Raw genomic sequence first — 14828 nt, forward strand, 5'->3', positions numbered from 1 at the left:
AGCACACACCTCTCCTGTACACATTTGTAGCCACTGGTATATCACATCTCTTGTTTTTGTATTTGTTTAATCCACTTGCTTTGCATTATGTTCCCTTTACCTCTGCCTTGCTTTGTTCGTATTCTCTCAGATGTGTTTAATTCCAGTCTAGTCAGGTTACAGGTGTACATATTGAAGTATTTCCAGTCTCTCTGCTGAGTTAAGATCCTGCATGACTTGCTTGCTGCCTTGATGATAAGGTGCTCACAGATCATTTGTGGTAGAATCACCAGCAAAGCGGCTGATGTCAGAGCAGCCCCGCTGTTTGTCTGCTGCTTGGTCAGCTCTGAGATTATCCCCTTCTGCTGAACAGTGCACATGGCCACAGTTCATGCCCACTGGACCTACATTACAGCTACACAGTAGATCTCCTGGTTAATCAGGGCTTTAATATTTGTATACTGCTGTGTTTTACTTACTTATAACCAGATATCAAGACTGGATCTTATCTCAGTGTTGTGAATAGCTGACTGATATACATTTATTTTTCAGAGACTATTTTCAAGTTCTTTTCATACTTTGGCCCTCTGTTCCTGTAATAGTTTACCAACTGTTCTGCATAATAAAGTTGTGGTAAATAATCTACCATTTGTAGTGTTGCATTGACATACAAGGATGAAACTGCTGTAGTCAGTGATGCATTATTCAGTCAGTCATTCATTCATTTTCTATACCCGCTTACTCCTATCAAGGGTCACGGGAAGCTGGAGCTTATATTCGCAGTCATAAGGTGAAAGGCAGGGTACACACTGGACACGATGACAGTCTATTGCAGGGTCATATGAAGACAGACAAATGTAAGCCCTTTTCACACTGGGCCAACGTATATTTTGTGGAATGCGCATACTGACTACACTGAGCTTATGTAGCCCTATGTGGCAATATGCTGAGGTACGCAAAGGGGTCTGCGAAATGGACGCAAAAAAGAACTTTTTTTTTTTTGTTACTTTAAGGCCCTGTCACACCTTGATGATTTATCCAGCGTATGCCAACCGTATTAAAAAAACGCTGGCATAAGTTCAATAAGTTAAGGGTAAGTTTTGTTTTGTTTTTTAACCCCATTGAAATACGCTGAAGCTCACTGATGTACATTCCTGATAAGTTGAGCTCGTCAAAAAGTTTGGGGCATGCTGAAAATTTTACATGCATGCCATGGTGTGACTCATACGTCCCGCACATGCTGGACATAAGTTGTAAGTAAGTTATGTGATTGCTGGCAGACATTTCTTGTAATTTACTCATAAGTCTAAATCTGTCCATTAACCCTCCTGTGGGTTCACCACCTGCAGAGGGGGCCATGGGGGTCGAGTGCAGAGAAGATTGGGTGGCGGTCGAGGGCGGGTGGCCCGGCGGCCTGGTCTGCACTCACAGCCCCTGGCTGTTGGGACATGGAATGTCACCTTGCTGGGGGGGAAGGAGCCTGAGCTTGTGCGGGAGGTTGAGAGATACCGACTCAAGATAGTCGGGCTCACCTCCACGCACAGCTTGGGCTCTGGTACCCAACTCCTGGGGAGGGGCTGGACGCTCCACTTTTCTGGCGTTGCCCACAGGGAGAGGCGGAGAGCTGGGGTCACATTGCTTATTGCTCCCCAGCTCAGTCGCCATGTGTTAGAGTTTACTCTGGTGAACGAGAGGGTCACGTCCCTACGCCTTCAGGTCGGGGACAGGTCTCTCACTGTTGTCTCGGCCTATGGGCCGAGCGGCAGTGCAGAGTACCCGACCTTCTTGGAGTCCCTGCGAGGGGTACTAGATAGCGCTCTGACTGGGGACTCCATTGTTCTCCTGGGGGATTTCAATGCCAATGTGGGCGGCGACAGTGAGACCTGGAGGGGGGTGATTGGGAAGCACGGCCTCCCCGATCTGAACCCGAGTGGTGTTCAGTTGTTGCACTTCTGTGCTAGTCACAGTTTGTCCATCACGAACACCATGTTCAAGCACAAGGGTGTCCATAAGTGCACGTGGCACCAGGACACCCTAGCACAAGGGTGTCCATAAGTGCACGTGGCACCAGGACACCCTGAGCCGGAGGTTGATGATCGACTTTGTAGTCGTATCATCTGACCTTCGGCCACGTGTCTCGGACACTTGAGTGAAGAGAGGGGCTGAGCTGTTGACCGATCACCACCTGGTGGTGAGTTGGATCCCCTGGGAGGGGAGGAAGCCGGTCAGACCTGGTAGGCCCAAACGTATCATGAGGGTTTGCTGGGAATGACTGGCGGAACCCTCTGTCAGCGAGGTCTTCAACTCCCACCTCCGGGAGAGCTTCTCCCAGATCCCGGGGGAGGTTGGAGACATGGAGTCCTAGTGGACCATGTTCTCCACCTGCATTGTCGATGCAGCCGCTTGTAGCTGTGGTCACAAGGTCTCTGGTGCCTGTCGTGGCGGCAATCCCCAAACCCGGTGGTGGACGGAAGTAAGGGATGCTGTCAAGCTGAAGGAGTCCTACTTGTCTTTGTTGGCAGGTGGGACCCCGGAGGCAGCTGACAGGTACCGGCAGGCCAAGCGTGCTGCAGCCCGTGTGGTCGCAGACGCAAAAACTCAGGTCTGGGAGGAGTTTGGGGAGACCATGGAGGACGACTATCGGTCGGCCTCGAAGAAATTCTGGCAAGCCGTCTGATACCCCAAGAGGCGGAAGCAGCTCTCCACCAGCACTGTCTACGGTGCGGGTGGGGAGCTGTTGACCCTGACTGGGGATGTTGTCGGGTGGTGGAAGGAATGCTTCGAGGATCTCCTCAATCCCATTGTCAAGTCTTCCGAAGAGGAAGCAGAGACTGCGGACTCAGACTTAGACTGGCCATAACTGAGGTGGTTAGAAAGCTCCTCGGTGGCAAGGCTCTTGGGGTTGATGAAATCCGTCCTGAGTACCTTAAGTCTCTTAACGTTGTGGGACTGTCTTGGCTGACACGCCTCTGCAACATCACGTGGCGGTCGGGGACAGTGCCTCTGGATTGGCAGACCGGGGTGGTGGTCCCTCTGTTTAAGAAGGGTGACCGGAGGGTGTGTTCCAACTACAGGGGATCACACTCCTCAGCCTCCCTGGTAAGGTCTATTCCAGAGTACTGGAGAGGAGAATTTGACCGATAGTCGAACCTCGGATTCAGGAGGAGCAGTGTGGTTTTCATCCTGGTCACGGCACACTGGACCAGCTCAACACGCTCCATCGGGTGCTTGAGGGTTCATGGGAGTTCGCCAACCAGTGCACATGTGCTTTGTGGATCTGGAGAAGGCGTTCGACCATGTTCCTCGGGGCACCCTGTGGGGGGTGCTCCGGGAGTACGGGGTCCGGGGTCCTTTGCTAAGGGCTATCCAGTCCCTGTACAACCGCAGGAGCTTAGTTCGCATTGCCTGTAGTAAGTCAAACCTGTTTCCAGTGCACGTTGGCCTCCGCCAGGGCTGCCCTTTGTCACCGGTTCTGTTCATTATCTTTATGGACAGAATTTCTAGGCGCAGCCAGGCTGTAGAGGGGGTCTGGTTTGGGAACCACAGAATCTCGTCTCTGCTGTTTGCGGACGATGTGGTTCTGTTGGCTTCATCAAATCAGGACCTTCAGCGTGCACTGCGGCGGTTTGCAGCCGAGTGTGAAGCATCCGGGATGAAAATCAGCACCTCCAAATCCGAGGCCATGGTTCTCGACCGGAAAAAGGTGTTTTGCCCTCTTCAGGTCGGTGAGTGTCTTTGCCTCAAGTGGAAGAGTTTAAGTATCTCGGGGTCTTGTTCACGAGTAAGGGACGGATGGAGTGTGAGATAGACAGACGGATTGGTGCAGCATCTGCAGTGATGCGGTCGCTGTATTGGACCGTCGTGGTGAAAAGAGAGCTGAGTAGGGGGGCAAAGCTCTTGATTTACCGATTGATCTACGTTCCGATCCTCACCTATGGTCATGAGATTTGGCTCATGACCGAAAGAACGAGATCACGAGTACAAGTGGCCGAGATGAGTTTCCTCCGCAGGGTGGCTGGGCGCTCTCTTAGAGATAGGGTGAGGAGCTCTGTCACTCAGTCGAGCCGCTGCTTCTCCACGTCGAAAGGAGCCAGTTGAGGTGGCTCGGGCATCTTTTCCGGATGCCCCCGGACGCCTTGCTGTAGAGGTGTTCCGGGCACGTCCCATCGGGAGGAGGCCCCGGGGAAGACCCAGGACACGCTGGAGGGATTACGTCTCTCGGCTGGCTTGGGAACGCCTTGGGGTTCCCCCCGTAGGAGCTGGGGGAGTTGTGTGTGGATCAGGAGGTCTGGGCGGCTTTGCTTGAGCTGCTGCCCCCACGACCCGACTCCGGATAAAGCGGAAGAAAATGGACGGATATATATACACACACACAAACAGTGAGGCAAATAAGTATTTGATCCACTGTCAATTTTTCAAGTTTTGCCACCAACAAAGAATGGAGAGGTCTGTAATTTTATTGTAGGTTCACTTCAACTGTGAGAGACAGAATAATAACAAAAAAAAAATTCAGAACATCACATTATGATTTTTTAATAAATTTTAAATAATTTTTTATTATTTTATTATAATTTAAGTATTTGATCCAGTAGGAAAAACAGACCTTAATATTTGGTACAGAAACCTTTGTTTGCAGTTACAGAGTTCAGACGTTTTCTGTCATTCTTGACCACGTTTTCACACACTGCAACAGGGATTTTGGTCCACTCCTCCATACAGAACTTCTTCAGATCTTTCAGGTTTCGAGTTTCAGCCTCCTCCAAAGATTTTCTGTTGAGTTCAGGTCTGGAGACTGGCTAGGCCACTCCAGGACCTTGAAATGCTTCTTATGGAGTCTCTCCTTATTTGACCCTGGCTGTGTGTTTCGGGTCATTGCCATGCTGGAAGACTCAGTCACGACCTATCTTCAATATCTTCAGCTTTCAGGCTCCTCTCCTGTGGAACCAGCTCCCAATTCAGATCAGGGAGACAGACACCCTCTCTACTTTTAAAATTAGGCTTAAAACTTTCCTTTTTGCTAAAGCTTATAGTTAGGGCTGGATCAGGTGACCCTGAATCATCCCTTAGTTATGCTGCTATAGACTTAGACTGCTGGGGGGTTCCCATGATGCATTATTTGCAGTGATTGCAGTGTTTCTTTCTCTTTTTGCTCTGTATGCACCACTCTGCATTTAATCATTAGTGATTGATCTCTGCTCCCCTCCACAGCATGTCTTTTTCCTGGTTCTCTCCCTCAGCCCCAACCAGTCCCAGCAGAAGACTGCCCCTTCCTGAGCCTGGTTCTGCTGGAGGTTTCTTCCTGTTAAAAGGGAGTTTTTCTTCCCACTGTCGCCAAGTGCTTGCTCACAGGGGGTCGTTTTGACCGTTGGGGTTTTTCCGTAATTATTGTATTATAATTATTGTATGGCCTTGCCTTACAATATAAAGTGCCTTGGGGCAACTGTTTGTTGTGATTTGGCACTATATAAATAAAATTGATTGAATTGATTGAATGCTGTTACTGAGGGAAGGAGGTTGTTTGCCAAAATGTGACAATACTACAGTAGGACAGTAGTCATGCAGCAGCAGGGGGCATGGACCTGATGGGAGCAGGCAGCAGACCGGAAGATATCTTGGACAGAGCTGTGGAAGTCTGAACCACGTCGGATAAAGTTTTTGGTTCAGTCGGTCTATGATGTTCTCCCCAGTCCATCCAACCTCTTCCGCTGGAGCCTGACAGACACTCCACTGTGCCCACTCTGCCAGGGAGGAGGATAGCTGGAGCACATCTTGAGCTGTTGCCCAAGAGCACTGGGAGATGGGCACTACCAGCGCTACATGACCAGGTGCTGAAGGTTATTGCAGAGGTCATCAGCACAGGGATCTCTAGTAGCAGGCAACAGCAACCAGCAGGGTATTCCATCACCTTTGTAAAGGCTGAGGAGAAACCACGGCAGAGCCTAAGACCAACAGGAGGGCTGTGTGTGTGTGTGTGTGTGTGTGTGTGTGTGTGTGTGTGTGTGTGTGTGTGTGTGTGTGTGTGTGTGTGTGTGTGTGTGTGTGTGTGTGTGTGTGTGTGTGTATATAATATATATATATATATATAGAGTATAATACTCATAATATAATCTGTGAGAAATCTTGGAGTCATTTTTGATCAGGATATGTCCTTCAATGCACATATTAAGCAAATATGTAGGACTGCTTTTTTGCATTTGCGCAATATCTCTAAAATTAGAAAGGTCTTGTCTCAGAGTGATGCTGAAAAGCTAATTCATGCATTTATTTCTTCTAGGCTGGACTATTGTAATTCATTATTATCAGGTTGTCCTAAAACTTCCCTGCAAAGCCTTCAGTTAATTCAAAATGCTGCAGCTAGAGTACTGACAGGGACTAGAAGGAGAGAGCATATTTCACCCAATGGCTTCTCTTCATTGGCTCCCTGTTAATTCCAGAATAAAATTTAAAATTCTTCTTCTTACTTATAAGGTGGTAATAATCAGGTCCCATCTTATCTTAGGGACCTCATAGTACCATATCACCCCAATAGAGCGCTTCGCTCTCAGACTGCAGGCTTACTTGTAGTTCCTAGGGTTTGTAAGAGTAGAATGGGAGGCAGAGCCTTCAGCTATCAGGCTCCTCTCCTGTGGAACCAGCTCCCAATTCGGATCAGGGAGACAGACATCCTCTCTACTTTTAAGATTAAGCTTAATACTTTCCTTTTTGCTAAAGCTTATAGTTAGGGTTGGATCAGGTGACCCTGAACCATCCCTTAGTTTTGCTGCTATAGGCTTAGACTGCTGGGGGGTTCCCATGATGCACTGAGTGTTTCTTTTTATTCACCTCTTTTTGCTCTGTATGCACCACTCTGCATTTAATCATTAGTGGTTGATCTCTGCTCTCTTCCACAGCATGTCTTTTTCCTGACTCTCTTCCCCCAGCCCCAGCCAGTCCCAGCAGAAGATTGCCCCTCCCTGAGCCTGGTTCTGCTAGAGGTTTCTTTCTGTTAAAAGGGAGTTTTTCCTTCCCACTGTCGCCAAGTGCTTGCTCATAGGGGGTCGTTTTGACCGTTGGGGTTTTTCTGTAGTTATTGTATGGCTTTTGCCTTACAATATAAAGCGCCTTGGGGCAACTGTTTGTTGTGATTTGGCGCTATATAAATAAAATTGAATTGATTTGAGATATATATATATATATATATATATATATATATATATATATATATATATACTCAACAAAAATATAAACGCAACACTTTTGGTTTTGCTCCCATTTTGTATGAGATGAACTCAAAGATCTAAAACTTTTTCCACATACACAGTATCACCATTTCCCTCAAATATTGTTCACAAACCAGCCTAAATCTGTGATAGTGAGCACTTCTCCTTTGCTGAGATAATCCATCCCACCTCACAGGTGTGCCATATCAAGATGCTGATTAGACACCATGATTAGTGCACAAGGCCACTCTGAAAGGTGCAGTTTTATCACACAGCACAATGCCACAGATGTCGCAAGATTTGAGGGAGCGTGCAATTGGCATGCTGACAGCAGGAATGTCAACCAGAACTGTTGCTCGTGTATTGAATGTTCATTTCTCTACCATAAGCCGTCTCCAAAGGCGTTTCAGAGAATTTGGCAGTACATCCAACCAGCCTCACAACCGCAGACCACGTGTAACCACACCAGCCCAGGACCTCCACATCCAGCATGTTCACCTCCAAGATCGTCTGAGACCAGCCACTCGGACAGCTGCTGAAACAATCGGTTTGCATAACCAAAGAATTTCTGCACAAACTGTCAGAAACCGTCTCAGGGAAGCTCATCTACATGCTCGTCGTCCTCATCGGGGTCTCGACCTGACTCCAGTTCGTCGTCGTAACCGACTTGAGTGGGCAAATGCTCACATTCGCTGGCGTTTGGCACGTTGGAGAGGTGTTCTCTTCACGGATGAATCCCGGTTCACACTGTCCAGGGCAGATGGCAGCCAGTGTGTGTGGCGTCGTGTGGGTGAGCGGTTTTCTGATGTCAATGTTGTGGATCGAGTGGCCCATGGTAGCAGTGGGGTTATGGTATGGCCAGGCGTCTGTTATGGACGAAGAACACAGGTGCATTTTATTGATGGCATTTTGAATGCACAGAGATACCGTGACGAGATCCTGAGGCCCATTGTTGTCATACATCCAAGAACATCACCTCATGTTGCAGCAGGATAATGCACGGCCCCATGTTGCAAGGATCTGTACACAATTCTTGGAAGCTGAAAATGTCCCAGTTCTTGCATGGCCGGCATACTCACCGGACATGTCACCCATTGAGCATGTTTGGGATGCTCTGGACCGGCGTATACGACAGCGTGTACCAGTTCCTGCCAATATCCAGCAACTTCGCACAGCCATTGAAGAGGAGTGGATCAACATTCCACAGGCCACAATTGACAACCTGATCAACTCTATGCGAAGGAGATGTGTTGCACTGCATGAGGCAAATGGGGGTCACACCAGATACTGACTGGTATCCCCCCCCAATAAAACAAAACTGCACCTTTCAGAGTGGCCTTTTATTGTGGACAGTCTAAGGCACACCTGTGCACTAATCATGGTGTCTAATCAGCATCTTGGTATGGCACACCTGTGAGGTGGGATGGATTATCTCAGCAAAGGAGCAGTGCTCACTATCACAGATTTAGACTGGTTTGTGAACAATATTTGAGGGAAATGGTGATATTGTGTATGTGGAAAAAGTTTTAGATCTTTGAGTTCATCTCATACAAAATGGGAGCAAAACCAAAAGTGTTACATTTATATTTTTGTTGTGTGTGTGTGTATATATATATATATATATATATATATATATATATATATATAATATGTATGTGTGTGTGTGTGTATATATACGAGGTCTGTTAGAAAAGTATCGGACCTTTTTATTTTTTGCAAAAACCATATGGATTTGAATCACATGTGATTGCATCAGCCGCTCTGCCAATTCTGGTCTTGATTTCTACGTCAAGGGACAGGTTTTGGGTGACTGTCGATCCAAGGTAGGTAAACCTTTCGACTACAACAAGCCTGGAGCAATTGACTGTTATGAAAGGGGGACATGGAGCATTCTGGGCCATAACCACAGTTTTCTTTATACTGATGGTTAGTGAGAACTCTTGGCATGCACTTGAATAGCAGTCCAGGAGACGCTGAAGGCCTTGTTCTGAGTGGCTAGCCAGAACTGCGTCATCAGTGAAGAGAAGCTCCTTGAGTAGGACATGGATTGTCTTGGTTTTTGCACATAGACAAGCCAGGTTAAATAGCTTGCCGTCGTGACGAGAATGGATGTAGACACCCTTAGTAGAGGACCGGAAGGCATAGCTCAAAAGTAGAGAAAAGAAGATACCAAAGCGCATTGGAGCGAGCACACAGCCCTGTTTGACTCCGCTGAGAACTGGGAATGGCACTGACATGATTCCCTCAAAGGTACTTCTCGTGTTGTCACGAAATCACCTGATTATACTCAGAAGTTTTGGTGGACACTCAATCCTCTCAAGAAGCCTAAACAGACCACTGCAACTGACCAGATCAAAGGCTTTAGTGAGATCAATAAAAGCCAAGAAGAGGGGTTGATTCGGCTCCCTGCACTTTTCCTGCAATTGCCTCACTGAGAAAACCATATTGATGGTTGAACGCCCAGCCCTGAAACCACACTGAGTCTCCGGATATACACGATCGGCTAACACTTGCAGTCTGGACAGAACCACGCGGGCAAAAGCCTTACCAACACTGCTGAGGAGGGAGATGCCACGATAGTTGTCGCAGGTGCTCCTGTCACCCTTGTTTTTGAAGACTGTTACGATCTTAGCATCTCTAAGCATCTCTAATCTAATCACATATATATAATATAAAATGTGTGTGTGTGTGTGTGTGTGTGTGTGTGTCTGTGTGTGTGTGTATGATAACCCACCAGGCTGTAACTGGTCTGGTCTATGGATCTCTTATGACTGTAATGATGTTACTGTAGTGATGATGACCAGTAATATACTGACACGGTGGTTTGCTATTAACCAAATCCTAAAGGAAAAACAAGCAGGCTGTTGGTGTCATTTTTACTTCCTTATGGCTGAACCACAGTTTAAATTCATGTAGTATTTATTCCGTATGGAAACTTAAGTACAGTTTTGCTGTATTGAAGATAAATGTGAGAAAAGATGTGAATATATATTATGGTTAATAGACATTTTAGTATGTAGATATGTTGTAATTGACTTCAGAATAATATACTGCATGCCTACACATAGATTATCCTTGATTTTTGCAGGTGCATATTGCAAAGCGTGTCTTAGTTTATTGTGTGCTTTATGAGCTTTGCCTCACCCGTCCACTGATGCATAACAAACATTTTAATAGATTTCCATCAAACCTGGGAAACAAATGATTGCTTTACAAGTCAAAGTAGGAGTTCATTATCTGACCTATGAGGCTGGGATGGGGACTGTTGTTGGTAATCGTACTGTACTTTACACACTGGGTTTATAGTGTTTTTGACATGAATGATACAGTGTAGTTGTAGTACTAATAATAATGCTTTTTAAGAATATACAAAACTTACCAGCATAGGACCATTTTATGTTGTATTTGTGCGTGCGTGTGTGTGTGTATTTCTCTGCATTTATACTCAACAAAAATATAAACGCAACAGTTTTGGTTTTGCTCCCATTTTGAATGAGATGAACTCAAAGATCTAAAACTTTTTCCACATACACAGTATCACCATTTCCCTCAAATATTGTTCACAAACCAGTCGAAATCTGTGATAGTGAGCACTTCTCCTTTGCTGAGATAATCCATCCCACCTCACAGGTGTGCCATATCAAGATGCTGATTAGACACCATGATTAGTGCACAGGTGTGCCTTAGACTGCCCACAATAAAAGGCCACTCTGAAAGGTGCAGTTTTGTTTTATTGGTGGGGGATACCAGTCAGTATCTGGTGTGACCACCATTTGCCTCATGCAGTGCAACATATCTCCTTCGCATCATCCGTGAAGAAAACACCTCTCCAACGTGCCAAATGCCAGCGAATGTGAGCATTTGCCCACTCAAGTCGATTACGACGACGAACTGGTCAGGTTGAGACCCCGATGAGGACGACGAGCATGCAGATGAGCTTCCCTGAGATGGTTTCTGACAGTTTGTGCAGAAATTCTTTGGTTATGCAAACCGATTGTTCCAGCAGCTGTCCGAGTGGCTGGTCTCAGACGATCTTGGAGGTGAACATGCTGGATGTGGAGGTCCTGGGCTGGTGTGGTTACACGTGGTCTGCGGTTGTGAGGCTGGTTGGATGTACAGCCAAATTCTCTGAAACGCCTTTGGAGACGGCTTATGGTAGAGAAATGAACATTCAATACACGAGCAACAGCTCTGGTTGACATTCCTGCTGTCAGCATGCCAATTGCACGTTCCCTCAAATCTTGCGACATCTGTGGCATTGTGCTGTGTGATAAAACTGCACCTTTCAGAGTGGCCTTTTATTGTGAACAGTCTAAGGCACACCTGTGCACTAATCATGGTGTCTAATCAGCATCTTGATATGGCACACCTGTGAGGTGGGATGGATTATCTCAGCAAAGGAGAAGTGCTCACTATCACAGATTTAGACTGGTTTGTGAACAATATTTGAGGGAAATGGTAATATTGTGTATGTGGAAAAAGTTTTAGATCTTTGAGTTCATCTCATACAAAATGGGAGCAAAACCAAAAGTGTTGCGTTTATATTTTTGTTGAGTGTATTTTTGAAAGACAGTGAAAGAGGAAATAGCGTAAGGGAGAGAGGTAGCAAACTTCACATTGGTTGTGGTTTTATTTATGTATGAATGAAATTACTGGTTAGGAAAATGTTAAAGCAGAAATACTCCAACTGAGAACTGCCTTATCTGGGTATGACTGTCTGCAGTGAAGATGCTACTTTTGATGTAGTGGCTTTCTGTGTGCATAACTCACCTCACTCAGTGTGAAAATGGCCACACATGCTTCTTCGACACAATCTTTTAATTTTGTTTAGTTGTTTTTCTTTTTAATGATAAATGATTACAACTTGGGAACTACACAGGAAATTTTGGGGAGTAAAATTTACTCTGCTGGGATAACATTAAATGATTCCAGTCTAAATAGAGTAAATTACACTCTATCATGGAGTGAATCAGCTTGACATTAGCCACAGACTGAACGGTCTGCCCCCTAAACATTGGTCCACCCTGCCTCCACTGTGCTTGTGTCATGCTGGAGGACAGCCACCGTGTGAGACTGAGTCTCTCCACCCAAAGCGATCAAATGGATTAATGGGATTATTAACCATCAGATGACAAGGTAAAACCTCTTGAATCATTCTAAAGTCAGTTTTAAGCAGAAACAAGGCTTTAAATGGTGACGCATTGAAATGTCCGACGCGCAGTGAACGCATCATCCAACAGCTTTTGCAGCCGCGTTGCTCTGATCGCTTTCTCCATGTGTTATTATGGAATAATGCTGGATTTATGCAGACAGGACTGTTGTACAAAAGCTTCAGATATCTGTCACTGAGATAGATGATGACTGGAGTGCAGAAGCAGAAACGAGATGATTATCAGTGAACCATGGCTGATGTCGTAAGCGCAGTGAAGGCAGGGCTGACAGAGGACCGTTCGGTCTGCGACACCATCTGTTCGGTGCAAGTGGTTTTACTCCAATAAGAGTTGATTTTACACTGTTTTGAATTGATTTAGCTCTGTGATAGAGTAAAATTCACTCTATTTGGACTGGGATCAAATGCTATCCCAGCAGAGTAAAATTTTACTCGGCAAGATTTCCTGTGTACTTTTCAGCCTGGTGAAGACAAATGTAAGTTTAATATATTTTCTTGAAACGTGTGTTGGGGGGGTGGTTGGAAAACCTGCATAATTTTGTAAAAATATAAAACAGTATATCAAAGACTATTATGTTTTGCCAGCTTTGATTTTGTTGATGTAAGTTATTAATCAGTTTCTTTGCCAGATACCAAAAAGCAGTGCACATATATTGATAACATTTTGACATGAGGGATTCATGATATTAGAACTGGATGATATAGCTGAAAATTTAAATTGCAGTTTGCATTTCCATATCATTTGGTTAAATTTTTTTTTTTTTTTTTTTTTTTTTTTTTTTTTTTTTTTTTTTTTTTACACTAGTTTTGTTCACTTTGTTAAAATGCATCATGCCGCCTTTTTACCTTTGGCAGTTTGCTTAGTAACATACCGATTGCTTTTGACAATGTTTGTCTGTTGTGACACATACGATCCAGGCCTCATTGAGTCACTGGGGTCCATCCACAGGGAGATGAATGTAGGCATAGCCGCAAATGTTTTGTATTGTATCGACATTAACAAAATGTCGATACAATACACCACATGGAACCGCCATTTTCAAAACCCAAAATGCTATTTTTTGAAAATGGGCCCCACAGTGGATAAGTGTCAAAACGCTGCCTTTGCATTTTCATGTGTACAACCAATATGCAAATTTTGTGAAAGGATGATGTCATAATCCCACCTCTCTAATCTCATCTGGCTGCAAGAATCGTGTAATGACAAGAAAAAAAACTTTTAGAATTTTATCACTGAGCATACTGACATCCACAGGTCATAATGGATGATACGTTGTTATTAACACGGTAATTTAAAATACTTTTTTGTCTTGGTGGATCCATAATGGGATTTGTTTTTGTTACTAGCAGAATGCTGAAGAGACGATGGCTGTGGCGAAAGCTGGCGAGAATGAACCACCCCTGCACTGACTTTTAAGTCCTTTTGGCTGCCCTTGTTTTCACTTGGAGTCGCCACAGCAGATCTTGGATCATTAGTTCATGAATGTGTTCATTATAAAACAACCATCGATGCATCTTGATGCATCTTTTTTCGAAACAGAATTTCTTTCGTCATTGTCTGACAAATTTAAGTACTTTTAATAATCCATAGTAGGCAGAGGTGTGGCCAAGTGGTTAGTGCACTTGGTTTCAGTGCAAAAGGTTCCCAGTTCAAAACCCATCCCTGCCGCATTTCTCCATGTAATGTGGAGGTCCATCAGGAAGGCCATCCAGTGTAGAATTTGTGCCAAATCAACATGCAGATGCAAATTGGATCTGCTGTGAAAACAAGAGGAACAGCTGAAAGGTTTTACTTTTTATGACTAAAGACTGAGTAAAATTCAATTAAATATTCAGTTGGTAATTGCTAGTAAATTTTATTTGAGTTATTCTTTTAGATAAACTAATATATGCAAGTAAAATTTACTTGGGATTTATTAATTTACTAGAATTCTTGTAAAATTGGAATTTGTGAGTGAAAAAAACTTGTTTTCTTTCAAGTAAATATCACTAAATCACCAAATTTTTAATTTCCTGATTCACAGGAAATACAAATCTTCAAGCATTTTACAGTTTATACACTAAATGTTTGTATTTATAAAGAAAAATGCAGACACTGCTGTTTTTTTGAACAGCCTGGTAGTCCTTTTTCTTCACTTAATATAAAGTAAGAACAAATGTGATAAATTGTTCTTCATGTTTTGATTTGGAATAGAATGTGCAGTGTTCCCAATGCATTTGTGTGTATCAAGAATAAAAGCTAGGACGAACAGTGTTTAAAAAGTGTCTATTATTTAAAACAGTGTCTATTATTTTGCATGCAGCACTGCTTCAAAGATCAGCCTCATGTCAACTGTGATGACATTACACTTTTCCCAACTTCTCATCTTCTCCTGTTTGATCAGACTGTTGGATTAGCTATTTAAATCCAGGATTTTGTTGTTGCTAAAAAGAGAGTCAAGCTCAAATGTTGCTTGCAGACAGCTTCAACCTGGTGTAGA

At 44.6% G+C, this 14828-nt stretch overlaps 1 protein-coding gene across 4 annotated transcripts in view; it reads left to right on the forward strand.

Moving 5' to 3' along the window:
• rtf2 (replication termination factor 2) overlaps nt 1–14828 on the forward strand; it is an 81384-nt gene that overhangs the window by 26720 nt on the left and 39836 nt on the right. The window lies entirely within an intron of this gene.

The sequence above is a fragment of the Thalassophryne amazonica genome, chromosome 3 (assembly GCF_902500255.1).
Source record: "Thalassophryne amazonica chromosome 3, fThaAma1.1, whole genome shotgun sequence".
NCBI classification, from domain to species: Eukaryota; Metazoa; Chordata; class Actinopteri; order Batrachoidiformes; family Batrachoididae; genus Thalassophryne; species Thalassophryne amazonica.